Genomic DNA, 21103 nt, shown 5'->3' on the forward strand with positions numbered 1-21103 from the left:
CTCCAGTAGTACCACTGAGGAAGATAAGCTGTCTCAAAAAAGAAACTACATATGAAAAAGCATGACAGCATTTAATGGAGGTTTCAGTCAGGAGTATTTTATTTTTTTAAATCAATCCTTACTTTTGTCATTTGCCCTCTTCCACTCAATTTTTTTCTAGGATATTTTGTCTATTATTATATTTATTCTTTAAATGAAAGTTCATTAGGCAGTGACATGTGTATAGTTGATTTATTATTTTGCTTTATGGTAAACCCTAGAGTATAGGGACCCATCATACAAAGGATTATATGAAGATAGAGAAAATGAAATGGACAACATGGACAACGTTGTGACAGGAAACTCAAGTCTGGGGAATTTATTTCCTGCATGACCAGAATCAAGCAAAAAGCCTGTCTTCTGAAACTTCACCCACAGCAGCTTCATGCTGCCCTGTATTTTACAGAGGACATAGTCCAGATTAGTTCACTTGCATCTGTCAATAATTTTTCAAATTTTTTTCTGATCTCCATTACTGGTATTTGTCTTACTGAAGAGCAATGCATAACCACCTTCCCTTATTGTCTCCAGCAACACAGGCATACTGGTGTAGTCTTACTAAGCAAAACTGGCAATACAGCTCAAAACTTGAAATGTCTGCTGGCGAGTGCCCTCAGTGGAAGCCCTGGTGCCAGTACTGTGCACGTCTGATCTGGTCTGATAAATAACGACTGCTGCCTTCATGGGCATGGCAGTTCTATTGCTGAGCTGATACACAGGCTTTACGCTGACGTGCTGAAAATAATGGCTTTTATCTTGTAGGACTGGCAGAGCTGGCACCATCAGATTTGCATCATTAAACACTATTTCTCTTTCCTTTCCCCTTACTGTTTCTTTAAATTTTTCCTTTTGCAGACCTTATCTTTCTTGTTGCAGTCACTCTATAATTTCCTCCTCTGCTGAAGGAGTATAAGACACCTTCTTTGTTATGCTCCAAAGTGGCTGTTTAACATTCCCATGGAGAAAAGCACCCAGGGTCTAATCTGTGATGACTCCTGCACTGGGAGCAACCAGTACAAAGGCTGAAGATGGGCACAGGGCGCTCTTAAGACCTGAAGAACTAAGTCGGGGACATAAGCTGTGCCCAGATTTTGTGCCTGTCCCACGAATTTGGTTAAGTTTCAGTCTTCACATATTTAAAAATGCAAAAAGCGTCACATCAAATCAGACCAAAATAACCTCTCTCTGACAATGGCCATTAGCAAATGCATAGAAAAAATTGCAGGAAACAAGATATAGTCAGCCTTATATTTTAGGGTTTAGGGAACTCTTAGCCAGAGGTTGCATCTATGTTCAACATCCATCAACAAATTTAACCTTCATGAATCTGTTCCTGAACCTATTCATAATTCAGACTACCACACTATTTTCTGACAATCTGTTTTACAATATAATTCCTGCTGTGCAGAAAAGCACTGCATTTTCCTTCTTTTGAAACTTCTACCTGCTCATTTCCCTGAGCACTTCCAGCTCTTCGGAAATACTTCACCCTGCACAGAACTTTGCATCTGATAGTTAGGAAGGGTTGATGTGAATCTGTAAATTACATACTTTTCCCACATACGCCTAAAAATTCCACATGGATATTTATATTAACTAACTTCAAGTAATACTAATATATGATTCCCAAATGCATTTCTCATAATTTTTAATGATCATGATGTTGTAGTCAGTGTTGCTGATGCACTTAAAAGACTAATAATCTGTATTTCTTTACAAAGAGCCACTTCCCTCTATCCCACCATCTCATTACCTAATTTTTATTCTCATCAATAATATTTTGTTTGCTTTCCAATAAATAGTAAAGACTGTACACTGTGACCATCTGAATGACAGTGATGTTCAACATTTTGCCCTATGAGAGATTTCTGGAGACACAGCAGAGAAAATGCTTAGAAAATTAGGTCCTGGTAAGAAATGAGTACAGCAAACCAGGTGCTTAGTGATCTCCTCTCCAACTGACATCAACTACCATGGAGTATGTTAGTAGCTCATCACTGATAATATAAAGTGCACTGTATAGTAGCTTTGTCTTGCATATATGCTATTTGCCCCTCTGTGGTCCAATGTATCACTGGTCACAAGTCATATCTTGATGATGTTCTCTTTCCTGGGACAATAAGCAAAAAGTCTGGTGAAAACTGGTGGGAGTTGTGACAAACTTTAATGATGGGATCTGGTGAAGGATTGGGTTTCTGCAGAGATTAGGGAAACACTGCAAGAATTTTTGTTAGAAAAGGTTTGGGAAGAGGTCCATTACACTGAGAACGCTGAAACCATGTCATCCTTCTAAATCAAACAATTTACCCCTTCCCGAGACCCAGATGTAGAAAAAATTGCAAAAAATAAAAAATAACGTTGAAAATTCTGCCCCTAGATAGAGGCTTATCTCAAACCTTAAAACATGCAAGATATTCAGTGAGCTCCAATCCGTAGGTTTCTGGTTTTAGTTTCATGTCAGAAAATTTGTCACTGTCTGAAAAAGAATTGTTTCTCTTGTTCCGTAAGACAGCAGCCTTCCTACATGTGTTTAAGCTGGCTCTGAACGGGATGTACAAATTCTGCCCTTCCCCTTTATTCTACCTCTTCCTCTCAGGACTGCTTATAGAAAAGCCTATCAGCATCATAAAAACAAAACAAAGCAATGCAAATAAATAATTAGCAAAAGCATAGCTGACCATTATGAACAAGAGTAGCATGAGATAGAAGAAACCAGAATCTCTTTAATGTTAGCAAGTCTCCCATGACTGTTCTTGCTCCTTCATTCTGAAAGGCTCTATTTCATTTCCATAAAAGAGAAATTTCTGAATATTTCTTGATAGAGTCTATTCAGGAAAGGAAGGCATTAATTACTCCTGTCCTGTGCAAACAAAATCATTGCTTAGCTTTTAAGAACTGACAAGAACACAGGTTTCAGAAAGATGACTGGAAAAGGACTACATCCGAACAAGATGTAATGTATCTGATGTACTGCGATCTGAATTTCCAGCGAGATGAGGGAAAGATTGAGTTCTTTGAGTAAGACTGTTTTAATGGGACAACAAAATTATTTTTCAAGCAAGTTTTGTTTTCTGCTTGATTAGAAAAAATCAAACATTTATTAAAATGATAAAATGTCTGAACAGCTAAAGATTATGATCAAAAAACAGATTAAGTTACAAATAAATACTGTGTTTAATTAAAAAGTAATTGCTCATTTTAGGTAGCAATACTTTAATGCTGGTTTGGGATGACATAAAAATTTGTGTAGTCCTGTGTTTATATATTAAGCTTGCCTCTTTTAAGAATTACTTACTTGACCATAAGAAAAAATGCCATATAGAATATCTCAACCACTTTCATTGAAGGATCAGATGGCAGGTACATTTAGCTGCTTGAATTAGTAGAATAGTGTTTCTTCAGAGAAAATTATTTAAAGAGATTTTGTTGATAAAATATAACATTCCTCAGTGTTATGTTGCTGGCATAATCCTTCAATATCTGTCTTTTCTCCTCTCTGCCTAGAATTATTTTTGGTTAGTAAAGCGTATGTACCTGAAAATTTCAGAAAATAAAAACCTGCTGATGATTCTAACGCAATATAATATAACTTATTAATTCAAGAGCTAGATCTGAGATGTGCTGAACTCTTCAGTTCCTAATTAATTTCATGGATGTTGAAGACACTCAGCGGTAAATAAATACACAGAAGAATTTAAGCGTCTCCCTTTATTGTGAAGATATTTACATCTAGTACTTAGATTACAGAACTACCACTCAATGGCTACTTTAACCCCAGAAACATCCAAATTTACACATGCCTATTTTTCATTAGAAAATTTCCTTTGAGCCTAAAATTACATTTCTGGGCATACTCAGAATGGGTGCATACTGTCAATTTGTATAGAACTGTTATTGAACAGTCATTGTAATCTTCAATATAGATGCTCTTCCATAGGGATAAAACTGCTTGGCGTTCTTTAAGTGCGCCTGCCAACTTTGGCCTTACATAAGATATTCCTGGGGGTGGAAGTGGTGCCCTCTCATTTTCCCACAGCAGAGAGAGTAATTTAACAGTTGGAGCACTTAGCTAGATTGTGAAAAATCTACATTCAGCTTCCTCTTCCCTGAGAAAGTTAAAGCCTGTCTCATCCTTTTTTTCTGCCATATACTATGACTGCCGTAGGCTCTCCCTTGTTGGTGCCGTGAAGGTTTCCAGTTGAAGTTTCCTTTGGAGGTAGAAGGTTTGGGTTCCAAACCTTGCTTAAAGGAATTCAATATAGAAAATTTAAAAAGCTGCTGAAACAGTAACTGGACTCCTACTGGTCCCCTCTTACACAGAAAGCATTACTCGCCACATCAGAGTTGTGCTCCCGGTTGGGTTTCTGTGTTGCTCAGTTAATATTCAATTATTCTATGAAAAGTGGAACTGTAAGTAGTCCACCTGGGATACTGCTCTGAGGTTCATTTGCCAGGAAGCACCTAAAAGATAGGTGCTGCAATACCTATTTTCAGCTCATTTCAGGAAATAATAAATAGCTTTTATCATTAGGGACTTAACAATCATCATGTTATGCCCTTCAAATAAAATCTACAAAGAAATCTTACAAAGAGAGGTATGCTATTATCAGGGGGATTGTTTGATTTGTCTTGTGGTTCATATTTATTTAAGACCTAGGCAAAATATTTTTTTTCTTCTAGTACAAAGCTTGCAGTGCCACTTAACTTATATCTGCCACATCTCTGCTGACATCGTCATTGATATTGGAGAGATGAAAAAATTTAGGTCTAGGTATAACACTCCCATTTGAATTTGCATGCATTAGTCTTAAGGTGCCCAGTTACCATGGTAATGAATATAGTATAAATACATGTATGTACGTGTGTCTGAGAGAGAGAGAGAGAGAATTGCAGTCATTTGAACTCTTGTGGAGGTAGTCCCATAGTTACCTTTCACTGTTCTTCAAGTTTTGTCCATTTTTCTAATCATGTAAAAAACTTTCCCTTTGCTTATGAGTGCAGCAGTCACAGCAAGCTGCTGCCGCACAGGAAGATGTCGTGTCTGAAATACTTCACCCTAACCCATTGAAGTTCTGCAGCTCAAGTCCATGACCTTGAACTTCAACCAGGGATTTCTGAAATACCGGAGTGATGTGCTGGCAATGTATTGCCTTGCTTATCAGCTGCAACATTACATGGGCTTTCACCTCAAGGCACAGGGAGTCACGTAATCGAGACTGGAGGCCACAGATGTGTAAATTTATCACTAAGTCCATTTCCCTCAGGATGACACATTGCATTTTGGCTCCCTGTAAGTGGAGCAATGCATTTGGAACAGCTCTTGATAGCTGTTCCACCGTGCTAAGGATTAGAGCACCCTGGAAAGCTCCTCCCCACCTCCATGAATGCAAAGCGACCAAAATCTTTTGAATTTTACCACTCTATATTGACAACAATAGTTTGCTCCATTTTATTACATGTAGTAAAATAGCACATACACATGGACACAAAAAAAAACCCCACCAACAACAAAAGAAACAGCATGAAGTACACACTTTTTGTGATTTTTGTTTTTTGTGTCAAAACCAGTTTTGAAACCATACTTTTAAACAGCTAGTGAGGAATCAGAGGGATGAAAGGCTGTTTAATGACAAAATTTAAACCAGATCTGTCTAGGAACGCTTTTTGCAGATTGAAAAAAAGCAAGCAAATCTTAAAAAAAGATTAAAGACAGTCCAAGAATCTATACATCAGTGAATTTAACAAGGGTTATGGGGAAAATTAAACTACCATAAGGAAGTGTGAAAGAACAGCTTGAAAATCAGCTTGGTTAAGGATAACCAGCATAGATTCAGGCAGGGGAGGTCACGCTTAACTAACCTGCTGGAGTTCTTTGAAGATATTGCTGCCACTGTAGATAAGGGAAATTCAATGGATGTAGTCTACTTGTAAGCCTTCGACAAGGCACCACATCTGAGATTAATGGCTAAGAGAAATCATCATGAAGGCAAAGAAACTGTGGGATGGAAAACTTCTTTAAGTGTAGGCCACAAAGGGAAAATCTGGACAGAGTTTCGGAGGAGTCAGTGTTAGGCCCTCTGTTATTCATGATTATGTATGTCTGCATGTAAGTGATGGGGGGAGAATTTGTAGCTTATGCAGGATCTAAAATCATAGCAAGAAGCGCAGAGCAATGTGATCATATTCAAAAGGTGTTGTATCATCTATATAACTTGTCTAACAAAAATAAACAGAATTTGGCTAGGAAAATACAGAATAATTAATCTAGGAACACAAAACCAAATTAGAAATTACTCACTAAATAAAAAAATCATCCTATATAGTAAGCAAGAAAACAAATTGTGAATTATTGAGGAAATAAATTGAAACCATCAGCCCAGAGCAAAGCAGCATTTTAAAAGGTCAACAAGATGCAAAGTTGGTTCAGAAGGCAGAAAAGATATCAAAGAAAACAAAGAATATTGTTAAGTGTACACAAAACCGTAGTAAAAGCATCTGTAGGACATGGTCTACAATATTGCTAATAGTTGTTCCGGGAAAATAATATTTTCATGTTGGGATTCATTGTAGGCAAACAAAGGATATAAGGTCCCAATAGCTGAACTGTGAAGAATTTTAAAGAACCTCAGGGTTTTTTTACTGTAAACCAGGAAAATATATGATGTTTTTATTATAGTAGGACCCAGGGATTCTAATCAAAATTAAGGTCCTATTGTGTTAGGCATGCTAATGGAAGACAGCACCTTCCTGTGCCAAGGAGCTTATAATAAAACAGCTTAACTATACAGACAAGGGAAAAAAAAGACACAAAGGACACAGTAATTTATCCAAAGAAGGTCTGTGCCTGAATTGTGATCTAGGATTCATATTTTATGAGTCCCAAGTCAATATTTTATATAATGAGTTACATTATTCCTTTATAGGTGTAAGGGATTTGCTTAATATGGGGTAGAAAACCTAGGTGATTATCTTTTTTATACATATATATAAGCTTAGAAGTAGAAAATTCTTACTCTGCATTTATTCAGGTCTTAACCTAAGTCACTGATTCCACAGACCTCTACTTAAATCTAATAAAGATTAGATTAAATTCTTAAGGAATCTTGATATTCATTCCTAAATATCTGAATTCCAGAGTAAAAAATACATACTAATTTTTAAGGGAAAATAATTAAATAATATATTTAAGTCCAGTAGGCATTTGCTTTTATGTGAGAAAAACAAGGTAAACAAAATTAACAAAAATTTACTTTCTTATGCTCTGAGGTCTGCTAGGAAGGAAAAATATTCTCAGAAGATCAGCATTTCCCTCTAGTTATGGCAAGTTTCTTTGCTGTATGACTCAGAGCTTTGAAGTTCATATATTCAATCTTTTCTTTCATACATATATTCACTCTTATAGCTAGGGCTATATCCAAAAAGGGACTTTGCTACTACAACACTAGGAGCCCTGGTGCCTAACTTCCAAACATCTGGTCCCAAAAACTGAAACTAGAAGTCTGTGTTAAGCTTTATTTCTTGTTGGGGAAAACCTAGGCATCTTGGAATAGAATTGTAAATAGGCACCGAGCAGGGTGTTCGTAGCAGTAGATACAATACCCCCTCTCCCTTCCTCCTCTAGGAGAGAAGTATTTCACTGAGCCCTGCGAGAAGGAAATCCTTCTTTCCTCCTAGATTCCATCTTCCTAGCTATCCCCTTCTTTTCCTAAGCCATAAGACAAGCCATTGTCATTTTAATTTTAAAATATAATAACAGGAAGAGTCTTATTTGGCTTTCATGCTCTTCAGTGCAATACAGTTACAGATAGAGCACTCTCATTGCTTCAGTACGTACATCCCTCAGGACAGAGGGAACAGACCAGAAAGAGACTGCCTCTGGTAACACTTCTTTACTAGCCAAAATAGAGACAGGCAATGTTAGTGCCTCCTTATAATATACATTCAATGAATACGCCTATACACCAAACTGCATGAAAAACTCAGTCCAAGGTTGACCATTCTTTGCTCAGATGGCACATAGTCTCCTGTCTGGTGGTAACTGTAGATCCTACTCCTAAACCTTCATGTTATTCTTCATATGGTTCAGGTTCATGTGAAATACTCCTGATCTTCCAGTCGAAGACAGTTTTACTCAGAGTGAACTTTGCAATGGGAACATGAGTCAATGAAAACATTGGTGGCCTTAGTTCGGTAATGGTTCTCAACCGACTCATCTACTGTAGCATTTGTAGTCACTATTGAGGAATTCACTGTGCATGGGGGGAGATGGGTGATGCCGTCTGAAGGCAAGGCACTCCCAGGAACTTGGGTCAAGGGCATTTTCTGTGTCCGTCTCCTCTCAGGGCAATCTTGAACATAAACACAGGTACAGACAGGGAACACAGCCTTCCTTTAGGGCTTGTTTCACTTAGATGAAAACAATTCAAGAGTGATGTGGAGGTTTTGGGAGAGAATAATGGTATCCTACTGATCTGGTGGGATTTTGTGGAAAGTTTGGGGCTCTAAAACATCCTGTAAGGACTTTTTTACACTTTATGCATGGAAGTCATTGGAAAAAGCTCAAGCATCATAGAATTTAGGTGCTTCCAGGTTGAGGCAGAAATAGTCTTCAGGGTACTGATTTGGGGACTTCTGTTCCACTTAAGCCCTAACCTTGTCTTCAGCAAGGAAGGTGCTACATTGATAGTTCAGGAGTGCGGGGCAAGGCCCCCAGCACCCATGAGGTGGGCAGAGGCAGTGATGCCAGCCATGGCCACAGAGCACGCTGAGCCCAGTGGGGAGGCTGGTGGCCAGGGATGCTGGTGGAGGGGCTGGCAGGCAGGGAGGCCAGGGCCGAGGCCAGCAGCCAGGGAGGCTGGCTCCTTTCCTCCCTCTCTGTTATGAGATAGAGAGTCAGAGGGAGGCCTGCAGGTGTGACTGCTGTCAAAGAAAAGGGCCTGATTCTTATTAGTCCACTTTGCTTTTGACTTTACTATAGATATGACTGGAGTTTTTGAAATTATCTTTCTCAGGCACGAAGAAGTGCATTTTAAATTTTCTGATTAGATAATGAGTAGTCTTTTTCTGAACCAAAAAGAAATCCAGGTTAACATCTTGCAGAGCAGTTTTTATGGAACACTGACAGCAAAAGCTGTTTCTTGAAAAGAAGAAAATGAGTACATTTACTTGATGCAGGGTGTTATAGCTGAGTAGAGAAGAGGCATACTATTTTCTGTTTACCATTTCTTTCTTTATGTATTTATTCTGTTAACATTGAAGTCAAGCAAAATATTTTTTTTTCTTTATAAATGTCTTGAGAATATCACTTGTGGTAGACAGCTTATTAATTATTTGCTGCTTAAAACACATAGATTTAGAAATCTGCCTTAGCTATTTATATAAAAACAGGCAAATGATTTTCAGGTCATGCTCCCAAACCATATTTACTTAAAAAATAAAGTTGATAAATTGTTTACTGTGGCAAGACAGCATAAATTTAAAATCAGATTTCAAGTGAAGAGATATATTGTTTATGTGACAGCCTTCCTTGTTTTTCCCAGTTAAAATTATTTCAGAAATAAGCAGCTGAAAAACTTTTAAAATCCTAGTATCTTTATTATTTCACTTTACCTAGCAAAGTTTTTAAGCTTTTGTAACTCATAAAAGCAAAAGTATCACCACAGATTTGTCTAGGGTCCAGAAGGTAATAAAATCTTACAGTAGTTCTGCATGTCAGAATTTCCATAATTTTCAAAACATAATTGATCACTGACAAAGATTTGCTGTGTGTTTTGTATGACCTACTCCATATACAAAGTATGATTTTAGAAATTACTTAAATTATTTCCAAATTGTCTCAACTGTTCCTATTGTTGGAAACAAATCCAACAGTTTCAAACGCATTGTATTCATATAAAATGTGCAGCTTTTTAGTTTGAGAATTAAAAAAAACCACCCTAAAAGCTTGAAGTGGAGCTATTGCTTGCTTTCAGAAAATACTACTATGACCCTGTCTATTTTCCCTGATTGATTTTATTAGGATAATAGAACTCCACTGGGTATTATTTGACACACTGGGTCAGATACCAAACAATCAGAAAGTACAAAAGGTGAGATTCCAGAGGGAAAAGTATGATTATACAACTTGTTACTTTTTCATACACATTTAACAGTTCACTTACTGGATAACAAAGCAAAAAACCTTTTGACCACTCTCTACAGAGAACAGCAACAGTCCCCTATGGAGCTCAGTGGACAGTGAAGTAAATTTTTTAAAGGTAGGATTTAATGGTTACAAAATGTTAATCCATCTGGGTGGCTTAGGAATCAAAATCTTATTTTCAAAGTGATTCGGACATTTAGAGTAACTGCCGCTAAAGGATTCAGGTGCTACAATGAGTAGAATCAAAAGACTCTCCCCAGGCACCAGACTCCCTACACTTGTGTAGTGAGCATTAGATGCCTGAGAACAGAGTCCCAAACAGCAGCAGACTGAATGGGCAGCATCCAACAGACAGCAATTAGAGAATATTTTGGTCCCTCAGAACATCAGAGAATCACACGTCCTTTTTTACAAGTCTGCTACAGAAACCTCCCCTGAATCAGGGTGCCTACATGTTTTCTTTACAGAAAACCAGTCAAGGTCACTTTTTAAAGGACTGGTGCCAGAAGAGGAGGGAGCAATACCATGGTCTTTATACAATGTGTTTTAGTTGCAGCATACTCCAAATGTCATTTCTTTTTGCCACAATAGGAAATTTATATCTATACTTCTTATTCACTTAGAAGTTATTCTAACCATTAATCTCAGGCACATGGGTTGCGCTTCTTGCCAAAACACTTCCACTGTGCAGAAAATAATTCAGGATACCTTGGGTCAGTGAGGCGCATCTAGAAGCAGGAAGTTTGGGAACTCATGTGGTAAGGACCTTTTTTATTTTAACAAACAATTATGGCTCTAAATAAAAAAAAAAAAATCTTGGCAGAAGGACTGATTGTTAGATTTTTCCATTCCTAAATAAATGTCCAGATTACCAGATTATAGTTTCATATGTCATGTTCTTTCCCCATGGAGGACTGTTTATGTATGCCATACAGAATTAGACAACTTCAAAAGGAGAGGCTGAGAACAGACATTGTGTTTAGGATACCACTAAGATGAGGAGATGTGAATTTGAATACCTCTGTCAAAGGGCTAATGTCCTGGCTGAATAGTGCTTCAACACCAGCAATACCTAGGTAAACTATGGCATAAAGGGAGAAATTGCCTTTATTTTGTGCACAGTCTGATCTGCTGAAATGCTCTAACAACACTAATCAGATCAGATCTTTCACATAACATAGATGGAGAAAGATCTTTCTATATTGTTGCTTATTACGCTTCGAGATGGTCAGTACTAACAGGCTTTTGAATTTGCCCAGAAGCAGACCAGTATGTACCTGGGGTACTCTCATGCAGAAAACATGGTGCCTAGAGGTGAGGTTGCAGCAGAGTAATCCTTTGCCCTCGTGCTAGTGATTAAGTCCCTTTGTGGAGTTACTCTTTTGATACTCTAATAACTATTAGTCCGTCTTTAAAAATTTTATTTCTTTTGATGTTTCATTTACTAAATACTATTTCTTTTACCATTCTGCATTGTTATTTATTCTATTTTTATACAACATCAGCATAAGTAGTTACTAAATCAAAATACTGACTTCTTACTACCATTTTCATGGGTGTTAATATTGCAAATTAATGTGTGTAATGGAGAATAATCAGGTCAGTTGATCTCAGTGAATGAATATCATGTATTAACAATGACCTGCTTGATATACAGCAGGCTGAGTTAAAAGTTTTTGTGAGATCTACCGCTTCTGCATTATCTTAGTTTTGAGTATAAGTATTCTAGGAATGTAAATTACTCAGCCTATCTTTACATTTTTAAAAGAAACTTTCTAGTTTGTAAGTTAAAGTTGATAGTATGGTTTTGCAATGTGAATAGTCATAGCACTCTAAGAAAGTGCCCATTAGCTAAGCTGAGGCAACTGAATACCTTAGTTCACCCCAAATATGAGCTAAAGTCATAAATCAATACAGATCAGCTTCTCTAAGACTCTGAGAGTACACGCAGGATAGTGATAACTTGGCTGATGTGGGAGTGCTTTGTTAAATTACTGTAACTTAATCAAGTGTTCACTTCTCAGGTTGCACAATGATCAGGGCATTGTACTCATCCCCTTATCTTGTGCTAAGTGCCATCCATATTTAGTAACAGTATTATTAACAAGAGCAACGTATCATTATTGCACATGCAGTAACTTAGCTTTTTGTATTTGATTTCTTTCCTGAAGTTATTGAAATGCAGACAGGCAGATTTCTGTGGGCATACTGCAATCGTGCAGGTTGCTTTCACACAGCCTCATGGAAGCCCTGGCATGGGATGTCACGCTCCTATGGCATGACACACAGCAGACGAATAAAAAGCCTAAGCAAAAATGTAAGATGGCAGCTTCTAAAGCACAACAAGCTATCATATGATTTTAGCAGGAATATATCTAAAAATCCTTTCACAAATTCAAGCTTTTTTTTTTCTTTCTCCACATTATGATTCTTGGCACCAGTTGCTACACTACCTTATACTGGAAAGACAATAGTGCCACCACACTGATTCAAGTTTTCTGGAGCACAGCCTTTCTTCTATGAAGAAAAATCATTGATGCTTTCTTCCCAGTTTCCCCCTCCAGCCGAAGAAATAATGGCCTTGAGGAGTGTGACTCTGATCTGCACCGTGAAGATCTGTACACTCATCGCTAATTACTGTATTTGTAATTCCTGACCATACTAGCCTTGCCAAGAAGTGAATTACAGTCTTTTGAGTACATTAATATCTATAAGCTAGCCCTCCAGCTTGCAGGGCCAGTAGAAATGGTAGAGATAGTAACTTACCAAATGCTCCCATTAAGTGCACAGTGCTATCTGATTGTCTTGTATGCTTCTCTTGTATTAACCCTTCAATCACTCTGACAAGCACATTTGAACTGAGGGAGGGAGGTGATTTTGACAGTTTTGCATGGAACAATGATGTAGAAAATCTAAGACTGACAGAAAGAAAAGCAGCACATAGTAATGATGCTCTAGGTTTATAACGTCTCTTAAAAGAAATAAGAGATGATCATGGTTTTTTTTGTTCATTGTTCTGAATACATTACCAGGCTGCTGTTGATTTTTCTGCACTTATTATACATGCAATAATAGTTGCCCTAACTGTTGTTATTGTGCTAGAGTTTATGCTAGGTGGACTTTTTGGAAGTAGCTCTTTAATTGAAGAATTGCTTCATTGTGATTTTATTTGATATTCTTTTTAGCAGCACTGATCATAAGGAATTCAGTTAGTATTCATTGTAATAGCACTGATCATAAAGAATTCATTTGCTATTCCTATGGATGTCACAGGTGTTTCCGTAGGACTTATGCTAACTGCAATTTTAGGATCCTTTAATGGATACTTACACAAAGATTGGTTTTGAAAGGATCTCCTACCACCTCCCAGCTGACTGATTTAGCTTTGACTATATGGAAGTAGAGCTCAAAATATGTGGGGGGTTGTACACCAAGCTCTTTAACAATAATAGGTTTCATTTTACACGACATTTTCTAGTACCCAGATTCTGAATCCTGTATGTTTAGCAATTGATCAGCCATAGAGCTTCATGGAGGAGAGATCCATTTTCAGACACAGTCTTCAGGCTTTTGCTGAGACTCAACAGTTACAAATATTTTTGGCATCACTTGCAATGACAGAACAGGATACTTACAAGAAAATGCAAGGCTAAATTGTGCAAAGGGGAAAAAAGGTATATTTCTGACTAATGGTGATTCAGAATGTACTAAAACTGTGTAGATTAAACACATTTATAATCAGACTATTAACAAAAAGATTCACAACTGCATTAATAAGTCATATTTCATTATCCTAACACAAAAGATACCTGGTATGAGACATTAATATGTGTAATAAAGCCTTCTGCATATGTATTATGAACAGCAGTGCTTTTAATATTAAAAGTGAATCCATATGGGTTATTTGACATGTAAAATATTAACTTTTATAGCACAAATGCAAATGAGAATTTGAGCACTAATTATAGCTGCAGATTCCACTCAGGAATGAGGCTTTGTGTGACTAATGATTTCGGCAAAATGAAGGAATGGCCTGCTTCTCTCAAGAGGCAGCATATCTTAGCTCCCTCTCCTCTCTCTGTAACCCTTCAAAATTCTCAGCATGTCTCAGTACAGTACCTAGTGTGTATGCTGCTTCCACAGACTGCTTTCTAAAGACAGGCCACTAGTTCCGTGCTTTTGTAGCTAGTTTTATATAACTGTCTCTAGAAAGGAGGAAAGGTTATTTCGTATTTATCCAGAACCATGTAATTGTAGGAGATATTCTATAAAAGATTATTTTTATTGGCTGTTCCCAATATCTTATTTCTATTTCTTCCATTAACGAGATGAAAGTGTTGGGTTTTGGTATAGGATGGTGTAATTGCTCTACTACAAACCTTTCACAATACGTTTCCTCCATCAGTTTTTTCCACAGAAGAACAGGATGTTCTTTTTTTTAAAAACAAATGTAGCTTTTGTCATTATTATTTGCTTTCCCTGTACAATCCTCTGACAAACATGTATCCAGCTGAGATGGCTGTGATGACTCCTACCCAAGTCTGTCATTGTTATTCCTGAAATGGCCAGAGGGGTCACTGGAAAGCAAAATGGAACTGTTAATTCTTGTCAAAGAAGTAGTATGGCTTTTTATGGTAGGTACCCGTGAGAAAACTGTTCTTACCTAAGCTGCTTGCTGCTTTTCTGTATGCACAAGTGCCTGGCTGTACTCTGCTGAAATAACCTCTAACGTGGTCATCTTTTTCTCAATTTTATTATCCTTTATTGCAGAAAAGTTTAGATAAAGCATGCCTAAGAAATATGCTGTTAGAAATAGAATGACAAAACAATTATTGAATAGTACCATAGGTGTTTTAAACTATCATATAATTATCTTTTAATAATAACACACACATACAATTAAAACTAGAAAATTATTAATATTGTGACTTATCGCCAATCTGTAGCAGAAAGGAAGTAGTTTTACTAAAATTTTACAAAGGAAATTTTAACCCAAGTTTCTCTGATCTAGTAGTAAATTCTCTTTGTTTCAATGCTGCTAGCCAATGTCTCTAAAGTTAAGCAATGTCTTTCTTAAGCAAACGTCTAGGATGGCAGGATTGCAGATGTTCATAAAAAGGCACAACTGTGGATATAATGCAAATTTCAGAGGATGTTGAATTTGTAATACTCCTGCTTAACCAGATATAAGTGAGGAAGTGTCATAGCTACGTGAGTGACTCCTTCAGTATTTCTGAGGTGCCCACATTACCTGTGAAGATGGGACAAGAGAAGAGGAAAGTCAAAATACTGTCTTCTTAGAACCTCATTTCTAAGAAGTGTCTTGCTGTACATTATTGGAAACACTCTTGTGATGTGTAAAACAACTGGCATGAGGAGTTCTTTATGAGCAAATTACTAAATCACCTTCCAGGCTGTCTTAATAAATCACTGCAAGGCTCATTAGTGTAATTTTTCTAGACTTCATCAAGGTGCGTCTACTACAGCTGCACAAATACATGTGGCAATTTCACTACCAATAATGGTCTTGGCAAACAACTGACCTCTGACTGGGTGTATACAATTTGGCTAGACAATTAGATTTTTTGCTTCTAATACAATTTTCCTAATTTACCTAATTTCTATTTTTTTCTTGTTTAAACTCTGTGCAGCCTTTCCACTCTGTAAAATGTGCCACTATTTATCAGCTGAAAGTTGATGTGGGCTCTAAGAGCAAGATTTTCAGAGGTTTTGAATGCCACTGTTTTGAGTTACATTGTGTTAAGCTCTCTAAAACACCCCAAATGCTTAAGCATTGCTCAGGACTTTCTGACAGGTGAGGAACTTCAAACTGTCTCAAGCTGTACATCCAAAAGCGAGACATTTGAAATCACAAATCATTGAGTTGGTTTTCTAAAAACTATTCAGGGCCTTTAGACTAGTGGCCTAAAGTCAGATCAAATAATTTCTTAAAAAAAAGATCTCAAATAAGTATGTAAATTAATTCAAACATAATTAGTACCAATTCAAAGTGTATATTGAATTGTGCCATACTAGTTTAGGTGGCTAGGTATATAAAGGAAGTAAATTCCTAATCACTGTTTGAGATAGGTATTTGTTCAACTGTTTGGAGACATCTTCATCTCCAGACTGAGCTTGATATCTAATATCAAGTTGCAAGTCTGCATGTACGATTGTTTTGTCAATATGAGTTCAACTCCTAGGGACTAGGATCTGCAAACTGATTTTGAGTATACAGATCAAATCTAGTGTAAATGTCCTATGTCTGAAAGACCGTGCAAGATAAGCAAGCTTGTCATTTAAATATGAACACGCATACTTTACTTAGTATTTATGTGAATGTCAATATTTCTATATGAATTGCAAAATTCATTACCATACTGAAACACTATTAAATTGATATTCAGGGCTTGAATTATAAGAATGTGTAGGTTGGAGATATCTGACATTGTTTTGCAAGTGAGAAATGCATTTTTCCTCAGAATGGAGCAAGTAAGTACACTGAACTTTGATACCATTAAACCTTGCAATATTCTGTAGCCTATAAATAGTTAAGGTGTGTGCTTCAATCTGTAGGCATCATCTGCTCACTTGCAGTGGGTCAAGTAATTTAGAAACATAACCCAGAGAAATTTAACTCGAGACCTACTTTCCAGTGGGAGACTCCTTTTGTTTTATAAACAGGCACATCAGTTACTGTATGATAGAGCCTGACACTGCCAGAAAACCTGTTTATTTGCTTCTAACTAGAAAGCATACAAATGCACATAGGCAATGTTAAATAGAAGCATACACAGTAGCACAATATAAGCATATACACAGCAACACTAATGATGTTTCTGTAAAACTTTTGCTTTTGCCTCAGATCACTTCCTCTCATTTCACTTTCTACCAGTAGCAGTGTTGTTGTTGGCTGCGGTAGATCTATACATAGAAATCATAAACTATCATGCAGTATAGCCCCTTCTCTTCATTGTCCTTTTTAAAGCATCTTTCAGAATCAAACACACAAATCTTTACTAACCAAACTCTAGTGACTCTTGGAGATTGCTCGTTTCCACACCTGTAGGCCTCAAAAGCTGTGTCAATCACTTCTCTTGACTCTTCCCACTTGCTCTCGATTGTGAGTCTACTTTTCAATAGAGTGTTACACTAAAGATCAGCGTATTGGTACTGCAGCTTTACTTTTGATCTTTCTCTTCTTTCTTCCAGCGGTTGCATATTCACAGGAAGGTTGTAAATATGCCTTCTCATTTGTGGGTGGTATCAGCATGCCTATGTATGTCTGATGGGGTATTGTCAGAATGCCAGATCTTTGCCCAGCTGTGGGTTGAATTGGTAATTTCTTAGGAGCCTAAGCGATATGAATAAAATGAAGTATATTACAGCTGTCCTCATCTTAATACAGAGGAATAATCAGCAAAACTTGCAGCAGGTCCCAGCATGTGATATCTCTGATCAAGACTGAGTATCACATGCTGAGATGTGAGATAGGCTGCATCTTCTTATTAGTAATAAGCTTAGCTTCAAACTGAATCAAGAACTATCTGATCTTGCATTTATAGAAAGCAGAACAGGGAGTCAGGAGACTAGGACACCATTCTCCATCCAGTCATAGACTTCTTGTCTATGAAGTCCTGTTGGACAGCATATTGAGATTTACAGCACTGAGATTTACATCTCAGATTTTGGATGACCTATTTGAGATTTTGGTGTCCTGACTTCCAGAGGCACAGGGCACCATTTCAGCAATAAAATACCAAAGTCTGAAAACAAAGCTTAGCTGTCTCAGTCCAGACATCTGTGAAAGGAAGCAGCAAAATAGTGGCCATTTAAAGCAAAGATGTTAGCCTTATTCATCAGTTTCCTCATGTACCAAAAACAAAAAAAAAAAAAAAAAGAAAAGAAGATACACTTATGTTCTCTGCAAGAATGTGGTTAAATCATATTCCTCTATGTTTATTACATTACTTATATCAATAGTGCTATGGAAGATTTATAGCCATTTAAAACTTGGGGTGACACCTACTAGTAACGCTTACATGAAGGGTGTTGCTAATTTTGCAGTATTTCTTTTACACCTATTTTTGTGATCGGTTACATGAGTCAGGTAGACGATACAAGGAAACACTGAACAACAACAGAGCAAAACAGTGATGTTGATAAAGGTAGCTAAGCCGTACCAAGGAAAATACATACCTCAGCAATGTTGACAGGCATGACTTTTCTTCATACCAGAAGACCTAAAATCACAGAAAGGAAAAAACACATGAGATGTAAAGTGACTAACTATGATTTTGACAGCCAAGTAACTAGTTTAGAAAGTTCAGTCCCAAACCAGAAAACTACAGAAAAGAATTTGAAGGCATGTTAATAAAGTGTTATCTGCCATGTGAGAAATGCAGGTAATGTTTCTATAAATAAACAAAGCTTTAATTTGTCTATGTAGCAGTATTTTTCCTCAAAGACAGCAAAGGTTCTGACACTTCAACAGATGGAAAGGGCTTGGCTAGCAACAGACATTCAGACTCCTCGAACGAGAACAGGATTTTGCTGTTTATTATGTTTCCTAGAAATGATGTTCAGAACAATGTAATCTGGAAGTATTTTGAAGTGACTCTTCCACAGCTGTGTTAGCTGATAGCATAGGACAGATGGTGCAACACAGTCCAGCATACAAGGAGCTTACTTCTTTCACAACTTTATTAGCTAAGGCCTTTGAAAAGCAACCGTGATGATGATATAAAGTAGTGCAATCTTGTAGAACAGGTGAACAAAATGGGACAGGCTTTCTACCCCTGGCTAGGTACCACCTTTGAGCTGCTGCGGCAGGGGAGGGAGAAGGAAGGAGAAGGGAGAATCTTCTTAGTCAAATCTTTCTTCAGCATCTGCTTCTTTTGAGTTTCATGCCGGGTAAGCTAACTGCCATGCCTAGCGTTGTCTATCAGCTTCCCTCAGGTGCTTGTGCAAAGAAAGGGGCAGGCCAACTTCCAGTTTTTCGGTGTCAAAATCGTGCTCAAAACTGAGTCATCAGCTACTTGCGTTGTTAACACACTCTCGTGTAGCAGTTAAAAGAAAATCCTTACTGTAATACCTACTGCAAGTAGCTAAAACAAAAGGATAAGTTGTCAAGCTGATAAAGTACTGCCACCCTAATTAGACAAATAAGTTGTTAGACCTCTGAAAGACATGATACATCATGAATAGGGATATTTAAAATTAGGTTATATCTAATTACTTTTTAATTTCTATTTGCATTTTAATGAAGATTGAGCTTAATGAGATAAATAGCAGAGAGATTTCTGTATCAAAAATACTCTTGAATTCTCTGTGTGTCAAGGATTAGATTTTCAGTGGTTTGGGGTACCTGAAGTAAGATAAGTGTTTTTAAAAATTCATTAGGCATTTATCTACTTTGGGTCTTCCCTTTGAGTCTAGAAGGAATTTGAAAAATCCTAGTCTGCTTGCACCCTCCTGGGTCTAAATGCCTTCAGGAAATTATCCAGTGGGATTTCTAGAAGTGCTGAATGCAGGCAACAGAATTGAAAATCAATAGGAAACATGATCAGGCTGTAACAATTCCAAAGACCAGATCCTCAGTATATGAATATTGTCAATATTATGTAACATTGCATACTGCATGAAAAAAGACTGATTTTTTTTTTTTCTTTTTTCAAAATGGCAAGAATTCTAGAAGTCTTTATTGTTGCTGGAATTCTTATTGTAGCACAACAGCTCTATGTAACAAACTTTACATATTTTAAATGGCTCAAAACTAATGAACTTCATTAAGAAGTATCATTTTGATTAAAGCATGATTAATTTGTCTTTATTTAGCATGCAGTGAACAGATGAATGTACTATATGGTGACTAGAACACTGGTGAAGGAACAGGAGCATAGATACATTTCTAAATGTTAACATATGTCTATGTACGTTATGTTCATGTTCAGTTGGACTCTGGCCTTTGGAACTTTTGGGAACATGCTTGTGTTGCATCTTCTCTTTCCTTTTATGGATTTCTAACAACATGCTCATTGTACATTAATCATCCCTTAAAAGCTCATTGTACATTAATCATCCTTTAAAATAGGACATTTTCTACTACAGGCTGCTTCTTGACATGGTCAGGCTGCCTATGCTGTAATGGATTTGTACCAAATTTCCCATTCAGCTGATCTGATAAAACTTACCCATGCACTGTTCAAAAGTCATTCAAGCACTGAGCACATTACAGACAAGTGGTGCCATTCAGTGTCAGCTTCTCAGGTATTAAACAGCTTTAGAGGGAGGTGGACTACAATAGGCCAGACTCTATAACTTCGCTGGGACAAGACAAGGAACCAGATTTTCAGTCATTCTGTAGTCACTACCTACAATTAGCAAAAGAGCAATTGTTTTTAGTTACTAATTAAAACATTTAGTACAGGTCTATACTGAAAAATCTGAGTATCTCCAGTACTGATCCTGCTCTCATTTTGCAGATGCTAATTTAATTCCTGTTACTCCTGTAGCATTAGGTATTTCCCTGGCAGAGCTGTTGGCTAGCCTCTTCTCCAAGCACAGGGAGATTGCTTATTGTTAAAAAGCAAACCAAAACAAAAACAATAAAAAATGTTCTCCACAGCTCTTCTAACATAGCTAATCCAATGGGAGGTAAACTAAAAGGTGGGAGCTGATCCTCTACGTAAATTCTTAATGTAAATATAACTTAAGACATTAAACCTCATTACAATTTAGCAAAAAAGGTCTGTCCCCATAATCAAAAGTAGTTAATTGAAGTGTTTGAATAAATGCTACTTAAGTCTTACCATGCTTATAAATTCTGAAACATTAAGATTATCCTGTATTCAAATCTAACCTGTAGTTATGCAAACTTATAGTCTCATAGTCTAAATAAAACCACAAGTGGCATTTATCTAC

At 37.1% G+C, this 21103-nt stretch overlaps 1 protein-coding gene across 1 annotated transcript in view; it reads left to right on the forward strand.

Annotated features, from left to right (window-relative positions):
- The window catches only part of CSMD1 (CUB and Sushi multiple domains 1), a 1238313-nt gene that overhangs the window by 13630 nt on the left and 1203580 nt on the right, over nucleotides 1–21103 (forward strand).

The sequence above is a fragment of the Gymnogyps californianus genome, chromosome 3, assembly GCF_018139145.2.
Source record: "Gymnogyps californianus isolate 813 chromosome 3, ASM1813914v2, whole genome shotgun sequence".
Lineage (NCBI taxonomy): Eukaryota > Metazoa > Chordata > Aves > Accipitriformes > Cathartidae > Gymnogyps > Gymnogyps californianus.